We start from the raw sequence: 14,970 nt of genomic DNA on the forward strand, positions 1-14,970 counted from the left end.
GACCCACCTGGGACTGGCCCACAGTCCCCATTACTTAGGAATGAATTTTGGAACAACCACTGGGTCCCTGGAGAACATGGCTGCCATCCTCATCTCTATTTCCCTCATTTTCCCCTCCCCTCTACCCTGAGACTAGATTATTTCTGTTTTACAGGGAGACACAGTATGATGTGTTCATTCCCTCTAGCTTGAGAGAGAATTACTGTTGGTGATTGAATTGAACTCAGATGTTTCTGACACATAAAACATTTAGATAATCACCGTCCCTTTGCAAGCCTTGTGAAAAACATTGGCTTACAGTGTTTGATCTCTTATCTTTAACATTTTATTTTATCAGTCTTGAGAAATCATAGTACTCAGGCCGTGGAGTGAGGGGCTGTTACATGAAAAGTCCTGCTATGATGAGTTTATTTATCTAATGGGAGAGACAGGCCGGAAGTGAAAAAACTCTAGGAATACAGATAAAAGGCACAGGCAAATGCATAGGAAATGAATCATAGGTTATGTAGGCTAGGAGACAGGTGATGAATTGAATAGTGTGCTACGCAATAAAAAGAGGTATTACTAAAGGGGAAGGGATTAAGAAGGACAAAATGCCAGTTATAAAAATAGTCACAGTGATGTAAAGTACAGCATAGGGAATATAGTTAATAATTTGTAATAACTCTGTATGGTGCCAGATGGGGACTAGACTTATCGGGGGGATCACTTTGTAAGGTATATAAATGTCTAACCACTACGTTGTACACCTGAAACAAATATAATATTGTATGTCAACTGTCATTGACAAATTTTAAAAAAATGTTAAATAAGAGAAATAACTGGGCATGTGTCACGTGGGGTGTCATGTGGGGTCTCAGCTCCCGCTCCCCACATGAGAACGCAGGATATGGTGAGGCCAAAAAGGAACACCCACGGAGCCATAGGTAGGGGAGTCACACCACTGTAGTCTCACTGGCGGCTGGATTCACACGATGTGCGACCTGCTGTCTGCTTTTCTGCCAACCGACCGAGTCTCTAACTTCCCTCGACTCTCCTCGACTGGACTCCCCAAGGTAGCCGCGGCAGTTATATTAGTGGCCAATGGCTCACTGGTTACAGCTGATGGTCAATTAGCCACAGCTGACGGCCATCTACTACCCGAGCCAGCACCTTTCCACGTGAGGCTGAGAGCCTGGAAACTGCTCTCTGGGGCTCTGTCCCCACAGCATGCACATTTTTCTAGAAACAATTCCTCATCAGTATTTCTCCTTTTTTCACTCTAATACTCAACCTAGAATCTAAATATTGCTTAGTCTGGCCCTCTACCTAGCCTGATCATTTAAAAATTATGTATAATTTCAAACATATACAAAAGTCGGCCTTCTGTAAAGCTAATAATTATTCACTAATTTGTATAGTGAAGAGTATAATGACCCCACACACCCATTATCCAGCTTCAACAATCACCACCTCATGGCGATTATTATTTTATCTGCACCCCCACCAACTTCCCCATTCTATGCTATTTCGAAGCAAATACTGGGCATCATATAATTTCATCTATAAATATATAATATGTATCTCTAAAAGATAAAAACTCCTATTTAGCATAATCACTCCCACACTTGAAATTAATAATGTCATAATTTCCAGGTGATCATGTTTTAGGCAGCAAGTGACAAATATTGACCAGTGGGGAGATGTGAAATACTGCCATTCCCACAGGTTCTGCAGTTAAACAGACACGTCTCTAGCTTTGCTGATAAGATGCCAGAAAGTGGGTGACGAGCTCTCACAGTGAACCTAGTTTTTACTATTTGTTTAGTCTGCACTTCTGGATAGGGAGTCATGGGATGAAATCCTCCTAAGAGGAAGCTTAGAGAGCCTGCCTCCTCATGAGGGATTCCCTTTGGACAAGTAGAGACTCTGTGTAATTAGTCAGTGTCATGGCGTCCTGTCACACGTTGCCTGAGAGCTACACACACAGCTCGGGAATGTGAACGAGCAGCATGGGCGAGGGAATTACCTGTAGATCCAGAATGAGCAGAAGTGATGACCTGTGAGAGTTGTCCGGTGCCTAATTCTGTCGGTTTCTGTTTCTTTGGCAATAGTTCAGGAATTTATTGGACATGTAATAACAGTGGCATTCAAAAGGGTTAGAAGAGAAAGAAGACTCATGTAAAAAAAAGGGAGGAAGGATTGTTTAAGGGATATATACCAGCTGTCCCCCCAAAAAAGTACACATTTTAAGAGATGTTATCTATGTATTACTTTTCAAAGTTGAATTGAATTACAGTAGCAATGTGTAATATGATGTTCGCTCAAAAGATGGTGTTAATCAAATGAATGCTAGCATCACCATGTGACAGGCAGAGCAGTCAGAGAAAATGGCGGAAGCACGGTTGTCGTTCGAGGAGCGCAAGACCATTTTGGGGTGGTATTTGAAATTCAAGCACATTGTGGAAGTATATTGACAATGGTGGCGTGAGTATGTAACAGAACCTCCAACACGCCTAACGATTGCACGTATCTGTGGTAAGTTTGAGACGCATGGTGCTGTGTGTGATGTGTATAAGGGAAGATCCAGAGACCTCGCACAGCAACAAGTCCTGCTGCTTCTGCTGTGGTGTTGGAACAGTTCACACGCTCGCCACAGAAGTCTACCAAACAGTGTCGCCGTAATCAGAAGTATCTGGATCCTGACGGTAACCACTTTGAACACCTCTTGTAATTGCAGAAGTCAAATGTGACTTGTATTCATCTTTTGTTATCAGTACATATTGAATATTACAATTTTAATACAGTTTTTCCTTTCTTAAAATGTATATACTTTTATACATTTATACATGTACGCACACACACACTCTTTATATTCCTTTGTAATGATTGACAAATGTTCCTGTAAGACTGTTACATAAACATAAGTTGGTTTATGCAGTTCCCCAAAATTTAGGTGCAAATAATTCTCTAAACCTAATCCTATTTTTAACGCTTTCAAATAGAGAGCATTTTGTAAAGCTAATAATTACTCCCTAATTTACAAGCTTTGTGAGTCTCGATTTTTGAACATGTTTTTGTTTCTGTTTTTCTTAAAATGAAACAATCCCAACTAGGCTTACAGGAGGAAATCACATTTTCTTGTGTCTGTGCATGCCTTTTCACTCCTGTACCACTGCTGCAGTCACCCTCTAACTGGTTTTGATGCCTCTCATCCTGCCCCTTCCCACTGAGCTGTCTTCCGAAAGCACACATCTAGTCCTGATAGGCATTTCATGCTTCCATCACCTTCCAACCCCCCCCCCCCCCAATGCCTTAGTATAGCATCCAAAGTTCTCTGAAATCCGCTCCTGACTTATTGGAACCACCTGATTCCCCACTGCTCTCCACTCTCCACATACTCCATTCTCCAGCCATCAACTATTAAATGTTTTTAGAACATGCTCCATGTTTTCCCAAACACTAAACCACTGACATAACTTCCTAGAATAAGGGACAGTATAGCATGTCACGCGGGATCGCATCTTGGCTCTGTCAACTACCAGCAGTGTGACTTTGATAAAATCACTTAATCAGCCTGAGCCACAAGTTTTTCAGCTCTAAAATGGGGATAATGATAGTACCTTTCTCATGGAGATGCTGAGAGGATTCAGGTGGATTAAGCAGGTCAAATGTTTAGCACAGTGCCAGGCATATAATACACATCCAGTGTGTGATGGCTCTTATTTCAACCCAGTAAGGTCCTTCTATCAGTCAAGAGACAACACCCCTTGATGCCTTTCCAATTCCTCCAGCTGAAAGACATCTTTCCCTCCTCGGGGATCCCACAGATCTTCATACCTCTTTCTCAGCACTAACTACTTTCTGACGTGTATTACTATTATTTAGATACACCTTTTCTCTGTTCCACTTTACTGAATCCCTCCATGTACTAAATGCCATGGGAAATAAAAGATGAATAAAACTTGGTTCTCTGCCATACAAGTGCTCACAAGCTAGTTAGCAAACAGACACTGGCAGCTCAAAAACAAGTCAGCAATGTTCGTTAATAAAGCTGTGGCTCATTATCATTATTATGATGTTTTGCTTCCCTGAGATTCTCTTTTACAGAAGAATCTCCAAGTATGAGCTAGATTTTAATCCAGGGACCATTTCCCCTACTAAACAGAATTTACCTCTTGAGAGTGAATACAGTGAAATACAATTGAACGTGGCTGAGTTTAGGGGGCTATCAAAGGAAAAGTAGTATTGGTGATGTTTGTCAGATTCAAATGATATGATAAAACTATGACTTCCTCTGCTCCCAAAGCTTTTGCCAAAATAAATACAGTGTTGGATCTAAAACATGGCACAAGGCTACAGCGCATTAGTCTCCTTTTCCTGATGATGATGTAGTTGTGCTGTGCATTCTTGCTGTGTTTATAATTCAAGGGCAGAACGCAGGGTGAAGGCTGCATCCATGCTGCCTCCTCTAACCCTGCCTGTAGAGGTCAAGACCACGAGGTCAGTGACTGTCATTGGGTTTCAGCTGCAGAACGCTGGCAGTCCTAACTGCTGAAGTCCTAACTTTCTCTTGTACTAAAAGATGCTTTCAGTCAGTGCCAGGTTCTCAGCGCCAACAAGACTTCAAGTGAGACTGCTCAGGATCCTGCCTCACCCAAATACCAGAAGATAACACGTACAACACCTACTAGGGCAGGAACAATGCAGCTGGACAGCATATTTGGACCATGACCATGGGTACATGTCATCAAGATGGTTCCTTATGAAATAATCATGCTGGGCTGCCAAATGGAAGAGGAGTGGCTTGTTCTCCTGGGCAGAGCTGACCGCCCCCTTTCTCTTCCTGCCCTTTACGCCTGCCTGGCTGCGCACTGGGACCTGTGGCAGGACTCGGATGGTTTCCTCACTCTGCCCCCAGAGTTCTAGCCCCGTGGGTAACTGTGGGAGAGGAAGCTTTATTCAATTATGGGTGATTTTGTGTTTCTGAAACATATTTAAAAGTCACATGTGTGGTCAAACAAGGGGCTTCAATGTTTTAAGGATAGTTCATCCTCAGAAAGCTAAAAACATTAGAAAATCCATAATTACAGCTCACATGTTAATCACAGAATCAGACAATATATTTCTGGCATTGGTAGATATTCTTTTTTTTCCTTCACCGCTGAATCTGTCAGCTGGCATGTGATGAAGAGTCCAGAGGAGGCTAAAGATTCACTGCTCTTAGTACCCCTAAGGAGCTCTTTTTGTCTTAACAGTCTCACGTTCATGAGACCCATGCTTCTAATCATTAGCATCAGCAGCCTCATTTTCCCACTTCAAGTAATTCTTATTTTTACAAAAAAACAAACAAACAAACAAAAAAACCCAAGAGACTCAGATAATCAAATTGTCACATAAGCACTGTGTGCCAACAATAAGGATCCTTTTAAGACCGCACCACGGACCTGGCAGAGGATTCCAGGTTGCAGGAGCCCAAATGATGGGTGACAGCCTGAAAGGAAGACAGGTGGACTAGGGAGGAGGTGTAAGTGCAGTGAGAACAAATTTAAATGCGTGAGAGATGAGGCTGCTTGTCCTATAAAAACTACCTTCGCATAGCAATTAACAGGTTACAATCTACTTCCATGTAACACTATCTCATTTGGTCATCGCCTCACTCTTTTGTCTCATCCCACACCCTTCTTCAGTTTCAAGGACGAACATGGATAGTGAGATGACAGAAATTACTATTTGCGTAGCATGAATTATTAGTTAATAAAGAAGTATTACTTATGTCTTACTTGATGTAATAAATATTTAGTAACTGCATAATCATCCAGTGGGGTGTTAAGAAGAAAGATATGTTACAGGAGGTCTTTACACAGGTCTAGAAAAGGGACAAAACCCAACATTATTACAGGTTAAATGATTATCAGTGATGGACAAACCAGGCATTGGTGAAAATGGCTGCTGGTTTCTATAAGCCACCTGAGGAAGTCTAGATTCTCAGCCCATCAATGGAATGAGCAAGCTGTCCTTCACCCACAGTGAGATCCTCACACCTGTTCAACAGCACTTCACTCAATGCCTTGCACAGAATAGCTCATCAGCGATTAAAAAAATAAAACAGAGGCTTGATTCAAACAAAATGTCAAAATAAGAGAAATATGGAAATTTGACCACTGATTGGATATTTGATCTGATATTAAGAAACTGTTAATAGCTGTTATAAAGGGATATAGTCATGTCTTTATAAAGAGAGGCCTTAGCTTTTAGAAATACATACAGTATTGAAATATTTAAGAGAAGAATTACATGAAGCCTGGGATTTGACCCAAAATAATACAGAAGGGAGGAGCAAGTGGGGGAAACAAAATTGACCACGTATTGGTCGTTGTGAAATTTGGGTGATGAGTACATGGGGAATCATTATGATACTCTTTCTACATTTGTATATATTTGAAATTTCCTGTAATTTTTTGGAGCATTGGGAACAAATGAAAACTGGATACAAAGAATCTTGCCATATCAACACGGACAAACATAAAAAAAAAGGTTGCAGAAGGATATGTACTGAATGATACCATTTATATAAAATGCCATCCTGCCAAACAACACAATGCGAACAATACAATACAAACTTTTAATTTTTCCCTAGAATTAGGAAGACAAACATGGGAATGACAGATATAAACTTCAGAACTGTGGTTATTAAGGATGCGGGAAGGGAAATGTAATTGGGGAGGGTTCCATAAGGAGCTTCAAATATTTTTGTAAAGTTTGACATAAGGTCATGGACACATTGGTGGTGATTATATTATTCTCTGTATTTGTGTATTTCTGAATTATTTCACAAAATATATAAAAATCAAAAATGAAACAGAAAATGTGGATAATTATCTGTGGAGATGTTCTAGAAAGTCCTGCTCTTTTTGGATTGACTTCCAAGAGCAATATCCATCTTTACCTCACCCCCGGCTGGTAAGAATTGTGTTTTTTGTTAAAATACTTTTTTAGTATGAAAAATATCATATTGGAAAAGTATAAGTAGCTTAAAGAATAATAGTAAAACAAGCTTCCTTGAACCCAAGTGACTCAAGAAGCCTAACATTACTGGTACCACTGAAGGGCCAGGTACACTCTCTCTGATCACTTTCCGAGCAGGCAGAGCTGCTATCTTGAATTTTGTGTTTATTATTCCTGGCCTTTCTTTATAATATAATCATATGTTGTGTATTTTAAGATAAAAGTTTGCATGTTTTTAATGTATAAATGTGGAATCATACTGTGACTTGCTTTATTGGTGAAAGATGTGAGATTGATATTGATGCATGTAGTTGCGGTTCATTCATTTTCACTGTGTGTGTGTGTGTGTGTGTGTGTGTGTGTGTGTTTTAAATATATCTCTATTTGTCCGGTCTGTTGTTGATGAACTTTTGGATTGTTTCCAGTTTCTGTTATAACAAACAACACTGCTCGAGACATCCATATACTTATCTCCTGAAGTCCATGTGCAAGACTTTCTCTAGGATAAACATCAAGGAGAGGAACAGCTGGACACAAGCTTTGCCCATCTACAACGTGACTAGATAATACCCGACTTTCCAAAATGCTCGACCCCATCGACACTCCCACCAGCAATGTATAAGAGATCCCTTAGCGTTTACAATTGGCTTTTGCCAACTGGGTGAGAGTGGGAACTACAACCTGTGGGTTTATTTTCCATTTCCCTGCTTACTAATGAAGCTGAGACTCTTGTGTTATTGGCTATTCATCTTCCTGTTTTGGTGGAATATCTGATTCTGTCCTTTGCTCATTTTGGGGAGCTTTGTTGTCTTTTTTCTTTTTCTTTTTTAAAGGAATTTACTATATATTCTAGACATAATAATGTAAGTAATATAAGTTCCCAGTTGTGACTTGCCTTTTCACTTTTTTTAAGGTGTTCTGTAATGAAGAGTAGCCCTAAATTTTAATATACGTAAATTTGTTCATAGTTTTCTTTTGCTAATGGTGTCTTAAGAAATATGTATCTATCCTAGTGTCTCAAAGATGTCCTAGACTTTCTTCTAAAAGTTTTATTACAGTTTTTCCATTCACATTTAAGTCCTAAATGCTTCAGAAATTATGTTTTGTGTTGGTATAAGGCAAGAATCCAATTCCTTTTTTTCTATGTGGATTACCAATTGTCCTAGTCCTATTTATTTAATAGTCTATCCTTCCCCCACTGATCGTCAATGCCACTTCTATCATGTATTGTTTCTACACCTGCATGGGTTTATTTTTAGGCTTTTTATCAGTACAACTGATCTATTTTATACGCTTATACCAATTCAATGATGTCTTAATTACAAATTTATAGTGAGTCTTGGTGTCTGATTGGGCAAGTTTTTCTACTTTGTTCTTATTTTTAAATGTCTTGGCTGTTCTTAATTCTTTGTTGTTTTTTCGAATGAAATTGTCAAGATCTGTTAAAACACACACGCACACGCGCATGCAAACCCTGTTGGGATTTTACTGAAATTCCTTGTGAATAGCTGACATCTTTATGATATTTAATGCCTGTTGAAAAGAAGCAGTTGTTATAGGAATCCTTTCTGCTGATTTTTCAAGGCATTCTTTAATATATGGTATTTGCTGTAGGTTTTTTGCAGATTCAGGAAACTCCCTTTCATTCCTAGTTAAAAAGAAGGGTTTCCCCCACCTTTTATCAAAATGGATATTCAATTATATCAAGTACTTTTTTCCTGCAGAAACTGAAAAAACGTCTCTCCCCCTTTAATCTGTTAGTGGAATAGACAAATGAGGTCTAACAATTAAGTTCACGAACTCATCCTAAAAAAGTGCTACACACCTCATTGCTGAATATCACTACAGTCACCTTCGAAGTACTCCCCTTGGGAAGCTATGCACCAATGCCAGCGCCGAGTCCACCCTTCAAAGCAATTTTGGAACTCTTTCTGGAATGGCCATCAGAACTGTCGTCGTATTACCCTGGATGTCCTGAATGTTATCAAAATGTCTTCCTTTCAATATTTCCTTTATCTTTGGATAAAGAAAGAAGTCATTGGGGGCCAGATCAGGTGAGTAGGGAGGATGTTCCAATTCAGTTATTTGTTTACTGGCTGAAAACTCCCTCACAGACAGTGCCGAGTGAGCTGGTGCATTGTCGTGATGCAAGAGCCATGAATTGTTGGCAAAAAGTTCAAGTCATTTAACTTTTACACGCGGCCTTTTCAGCACTTCCAAATAGTAAACTTGGTTAACGGTCTGTCCAGTTGGTAATAATTCATAATGAATAATCTCTCTAATATCAAAAAAGTTTAGCAACATCGTTCTGACTCTTGATTTGGACTGACAGAACTTTTTTGGTTGTGAAGAATTAGCTGACTTCCATTGTGCGCTTTGATGCTTTGTTTCAGCATCGCATATGTACACCCATGTTTCATCACCAGTGATAACACAGACCAAAACATCGTCTTGCCTCTCCGAAAGCTCTTGGCAAACTTCAATTCTCCTTTGCTTTTGTTCATCAGTGAGCTCCTTCGGGACCATTTTTGCACACACTTTTCTCATGCCAAGATTTTCAGTTAAGATTTTCCTGTTTCTCTATCGATATTTACTTGGTCTGCTATGCTTCTCACAGTCAGCCAATGATTTTGACGCATAACGTGACGAATTTTTGCAATGTTTTCGTCAGTTCTGCTCTTTACTGGCCCCCCTGACTTCTCTTCATCAGTGATGCATTCTCTCCCCTCAGAAAAACATTTAATCTAGGTATACACTGCCACTTTCTTCATGGCATTATCCCTATAAACTTGGACTAACATGTCCCTGATTTCACTTCCTCTCTTGCCAAGTTTAACAAGAAATTGAATGCTTGTTTGTTGCTCTAATTCAAGCTTATTCTCGCAATAGAACACAAAAACACGCAACAACAATAATGAATGCCACTCAGCAAGACACCACCACACATCAACACGAACACAGCTGTGAGACACTGATATACCAAGGTTACGAAACCTTACCGAGCTGTTTGTACAGTGCTGCCAATGTAAGCCCACAGTTGCAGGTTTGCGAACTTAATTGTCAGACCTGGTATATACTATAAACAATAAAAAATGGGAGCCTATAGGAAAAATAAGTCACCTTGCATGGGAAGAGTCCCAAAGGCTATATTAGTTTAAGCATGAAAAACTAATGTGGGAGAATCAAAGTATGTTAGAAAGAATGAATCATGTAGACCTGATGCTGTGTTTCCCCAAAAATAAGACCTAACCGGACCATCAGCTCTAATGAGTCTTTTGGAGCAAAAATTAATATAAGACCCGATCTTATTTTAATATAATATTAGACCGGGTATAATATGATATAATATAATATAATACCGGCTCTCATATAAGACCAGGTATAATATAATATATAATATAATACCAGGTCTTATATTAATTTTTGCTTCAAAAGACGCATTAGAGCTCATGGTCCGGCTAGGTGTTATTTTCGGGGAAACACAGTGTCTGTCTGGCTATCGGGTACACGGAAACTGAAAAAAAAAAAAATCAAGCTGATGTCAAGTTTCAAGCCAAGGAAAGCTATGTATCACCACTTTTAGATACACGAAAATCTAGGAGGGAAGGGATAAACGGTTTGGGGAGAAGTTAATCTAGTTTAGATATGGTAAATTTGAAGAAACAGCAAAATGACAGAGTGGAAATATTAGCAAACATGTGGAGACTGGGGCTTCTGATAAATGTCACTGTCAAAACGATAGATCTTGGAGTAATACCCTCCAGTACCCTCAGATGTAGCAGTCAGGCTGTAATAGCAGCACACTTCTCTCAAGGAAGCAGGGAAGCGTGGAAGGCTTCAGAACTGCACTGCAGAGAACGCTGACAGGGAAACAGGTAGGAAGATATAATAAATGATCACTGGAGCAGAAAAGTGTTTGCAGGTGAGAAGAAAACAATGTGACAAAAAAGATGAGTGTATTTCAAGAAGGAAAAATGATTCATGGTGTCAAATGAGACAGAAAAGTCAGGGAAAATAAAGACTTAAAGAAAGCCTTTGACTTGGACAAGTAGGCGATAACTGATGCCCGTTTAAAGTAAGGTTGTGTTACTGTGGTGAAAACAGAAGCCAGACTCAATATTTGATGGATCAAAATTTAATTTTATTCTCCAAGGTGTTACATGTGTCAGGATGCTCCCTATCACTCTGTTCCTTGTTACAAATGGAAGGAAATGAGTGTCACACAGCAGCAACCCACTGAGCTGCCAGTTGTAACTCCTTCCTCTTGTCACAACTCCGCTTGGTCAAAGGACTGGAGCCAGGACTCCCAATCATCACATGAATGTCTACCCAATAGACTTCAGAACTTGACCTGGTCGATTGCCAATTCAGCTGCCACTGCCTCTGCCATAACCCATGTCTCTGCATGACTTTTGGTGGCCACAGAGAACCAAGTCCTGGCAATCCTGCAGGTAGAGACATACTTGCCAAAAAGCCAGTGTAGGTCCCTCCTTTGTATAGGCTCCTTCCATGGCCATGAGAATAACCCTAGCAATTTTGTAATTGCAATTTTGTATTTGCAATTTTGGATTCTTTGTCTCAAAAACGGGCTCTCAAATGTAAAAGCTCCAGGCTCCATAAAAGTTTCTGGATCTCCCTATGTTAACCCGTAACTCATCCTCTCAAAACTCTAACACAACCATGTTTGGAACATCACCTAACCTGCTCCACTAATGCACAAAGGCTCAGAAAATCCAAAGTAGCCTCAAAAGATAAAAGTTGGGAACTGCTGGTCTAGACTTGATTTTCCCAGGATGGAACAGAATTACAATACTCGCATCTCCCCTTTGATGGGACACAACTCTAAAAGACACTACTGACTCTGCTGAGAGTTTCTTCCTACAAAAGAAGATATGTTATCCATTCATTACCGAAAGGGTGGGGGATGGGAGATGGGTGAAAAAGGTGAAGGGGAATATAGTTAATAGTGAGATAAGTTTGCATGGTGAGAGACGATTACTCGAACTAGTAGGGTGATCACATTGTAAGGTGTAAAAATGTCCAATCACTATATTGTACACCTGAAACTAATATAAATATATAAGATTGTATCCCAACTATACTTAAATAAAAAATTTTTAAAAAGAGGATATGTTATACAGTTCTCTTTGAAAACTCTAAATGGCATGATTGTTCTTGTATTGAATGAAACATCTCATACATGCAGAGCAGGTATTTGGTGTATTCGTCACCCATGCCAACTTCATATCTAAACAAATGGAGACCAAGACACAGATACCCTCAGAATTTCACGGGTAATATGCAACAAGAGTAAAGGGTACCCCTAGACTTAATTTAATACCAAAGGGAATGAAGTCAGGATAGACTCAGAAAACAGCTCTAAAATTAAGGACCATAATTCTGCATCTTTGAAGGAGACTCCAAAGGCCTTGTGAACAACTAAATTTCATCACTACAAACCCACTATGCCCTGTGAGTATTAAATCTTATCTCAGTAAGTCCTCATAATGTGTCTAAGAGATAAGCTCTTCTTGTCCCTAGTTTCCAGCTGGGAAAATGCAGCAACACAGCACTACACACATATACCCCAGTGAAGATGTGATAAAGGCCAGGATCCTAATCCAGGCAATCTGATACTAGCCTCTAGTACCAATCTGTACTATGTGGATTTTTATAAAAACTGAAGGTGCATTCAATACATTTTTAAAAAAGAAAGAAGCCCCAGGAGTTTATGGTATAGTCTCAATATCCTGATACTACCAGATATTCTGTTTGGAGGATAGAAATTAAAGGAACCAACTTTCCTAACTCAAATCAAACGACAATCCAAGGAGATTATGGATGGCGGAATTATTCCATAATAAATGTTGTTGTAAAGGTTTTTCATGAGGCATCAGATGCTTTAAACATTGTAATAATACGGTTCAAGGTAATAATTAACCTCCACAAAGAAATTACTCAGAGACGCCCAAAAGATGCTGCCTGAAATGTATGTAAACAATCTAGGGCTTGGTTTGAAATGTCCTAAGATTTTAGAGTCATTCATCTGAGGAAACCCAATTTCTAGCATGCATTTTTATTGCATCTCTCATCCAGGGGAGCAAAAAGCATTGAGTTAGAGCAAAAAGCATTGCCGAATTAGTACCCCATCCTCATACCGTCATTCAGTGCAACAGGGGACTCATTGGCTTGTCCTCCCTCAGACCAGGGCAGAGAGAGGCTGCGCGTCCTGGAAATACTGGTCCTTGAGCTCCCTCTGGAGGAGGTTAGCACTATCTGACTTCAAAGGAAACCAGAATCATTTTTACTTTTTGGCAAGAGGGGCATATAGACTATGCAATAGTCACTGGATACCTGCAATCTATATACTGCTACTGCTTAAATAAAACTAACTGTGAAGAGCAAGAACCTTAACACAAAGTCTGTTTGAAAGTCAATCTAGGTAAACTTCATTTTATTTACTGCTTTGAGTTAAACATTTCACAGGATCATTTATTCTTTCAATACCATACGTATCCATTCGATTAAGCAAAGAAATCATTTCACTTATTCTAAGCCAAGGGAGCAACTGAGAGACCTGCATAACACCGAGAGAGTACTTACACAATTTCTCACTCTCTAGCAAGTCCTAAGTGTTCTCATTTAGGACTTCCCTGGTCTCCTGACACACCAGTGGCTAAAAAAACCCCAGAAATGTAGTGATTTTTGGGGGAGAATCTGAAAATCTGACCGAAACACTGTAACTCACTCTGCAGAGCATTATTTCTTTTTACCCTTTCACTTGCCTTATCTTTCCTTGGCTCCTTCCACTTTCTAATTTTTGAGAAACAATTTTTTTAACTTATCTGACATTCCACAAATTCTGTTCCTAATATGCATCCTTCTGTGTTATCTCTAAGTGTAATTAAATTTCAATTCCTTCATTAAAATACCAACAAACTCTAAGTTCATCTAATCTCCTTCATCTTTAAACTCCATGCTGAATCACTGCTATTCATTCCTTGTCCGGCCACTTGAACCATCAATATTAGCACGCTGCGGAGGGCACATTCTACCCACCCCACCGATAAAATTATCCCATATTTTATTCTTTGTTTTGTCAAGTAATTACTATGTAAGGTGCTTAATCAATTCATTCCTTCATTCACAAAGCAAACGTTATTGAGTGCCAGTATATGCTAGGCACTGTTCTAAGCATGGGGAAATACAGCAACCAACAAAACAGCAAATCCCTGCCTTTATGTAAGTTCACATTTTAGTGGAGGGAGACTATTAATAAACAAAATAAGTAAAATATATAGCTTGCCAGCAGGGAAATGCTATATGGAAAAGTAAAGCAGGAAGGGAGAATAGGAATGGGGAAAGTTGTAATTTTAAGTCAAGTGGTAGAGAAGGCTTCCTATAGGAGTGAAAACCAGGAAGGAGGTCATCTGGAGCAATGGGAAGGAGGTGAAGGAGGGAATCATGCAGTCACCTGAGGAAAGATATTTCAAAGCAGAGGAAAGAGCAAAAACCTAGGTTCTAAAGCACAGCAAGGAACAGCAAGGAGGCCAGTGGGCCTGGAACAGAATGAGCAATAGGGAGAGAAGTAGCAAAGAGGGTCAAGGGAGGGGGTGGGGGGCAGAGGCATGCTGGGCAGGGCTGTGTAGGTTACTGCAATATCTGTGGCTTTTACTCTGAGCAAAGTAAGAAGCATTGGGGGTTTTGAGCAGAGTGGTGACATCGTCTGATTTAAGTTTTATTAAGAACACCCAGGCAGTGAGTTGGTAAGAGAATGAAGGTTAAATAAGGGTGAAAGCAGGGAGATCAGTTAAGACGCTCCTCTCAACCCTATCAGTCAGGAAATCATAAGGGTTTTAGAGCTCTGCGCCAGGGAACAGGAGTTGAAGACCAGAAATGTGTGTATATATATATATATATATATATATATTTCTTATTATATTACAAAGAACAAATTAACACCAAACTAGATAGAGGAAAGAA

The 14,970-nt window shown here is 39.7% G+C and overlaps 1 protein-coding gene across 1 annotated transcript in view; it reads right to left on the bottom strand.

Moving 5' to 3' along the window:
* The window catches only part of CDKL3 (cyclin dependent kinase like 3), a 61,421-nt gene that overhangs the window by 9,650 nt on the left and 36,801 nt on the right, over positions 1-14,970 (bottom strand). The window lies entirely within an intron of this gene.

Source organism: Rhinolophus sinicus, chromosome 5 (genome assembly GCF_057876585.1).
Source record: "Rhinolophus sinicus isolate RSI-liver-muscle chromosome 5, RSI-T2T, whole genome shotgun sequence".
NCBI lineage: Eukaryota > Metazoa > Chordata > Mammalia > Chiroptera > Rhinolophidae > Rhinolophus > Rhinolophus sinicus.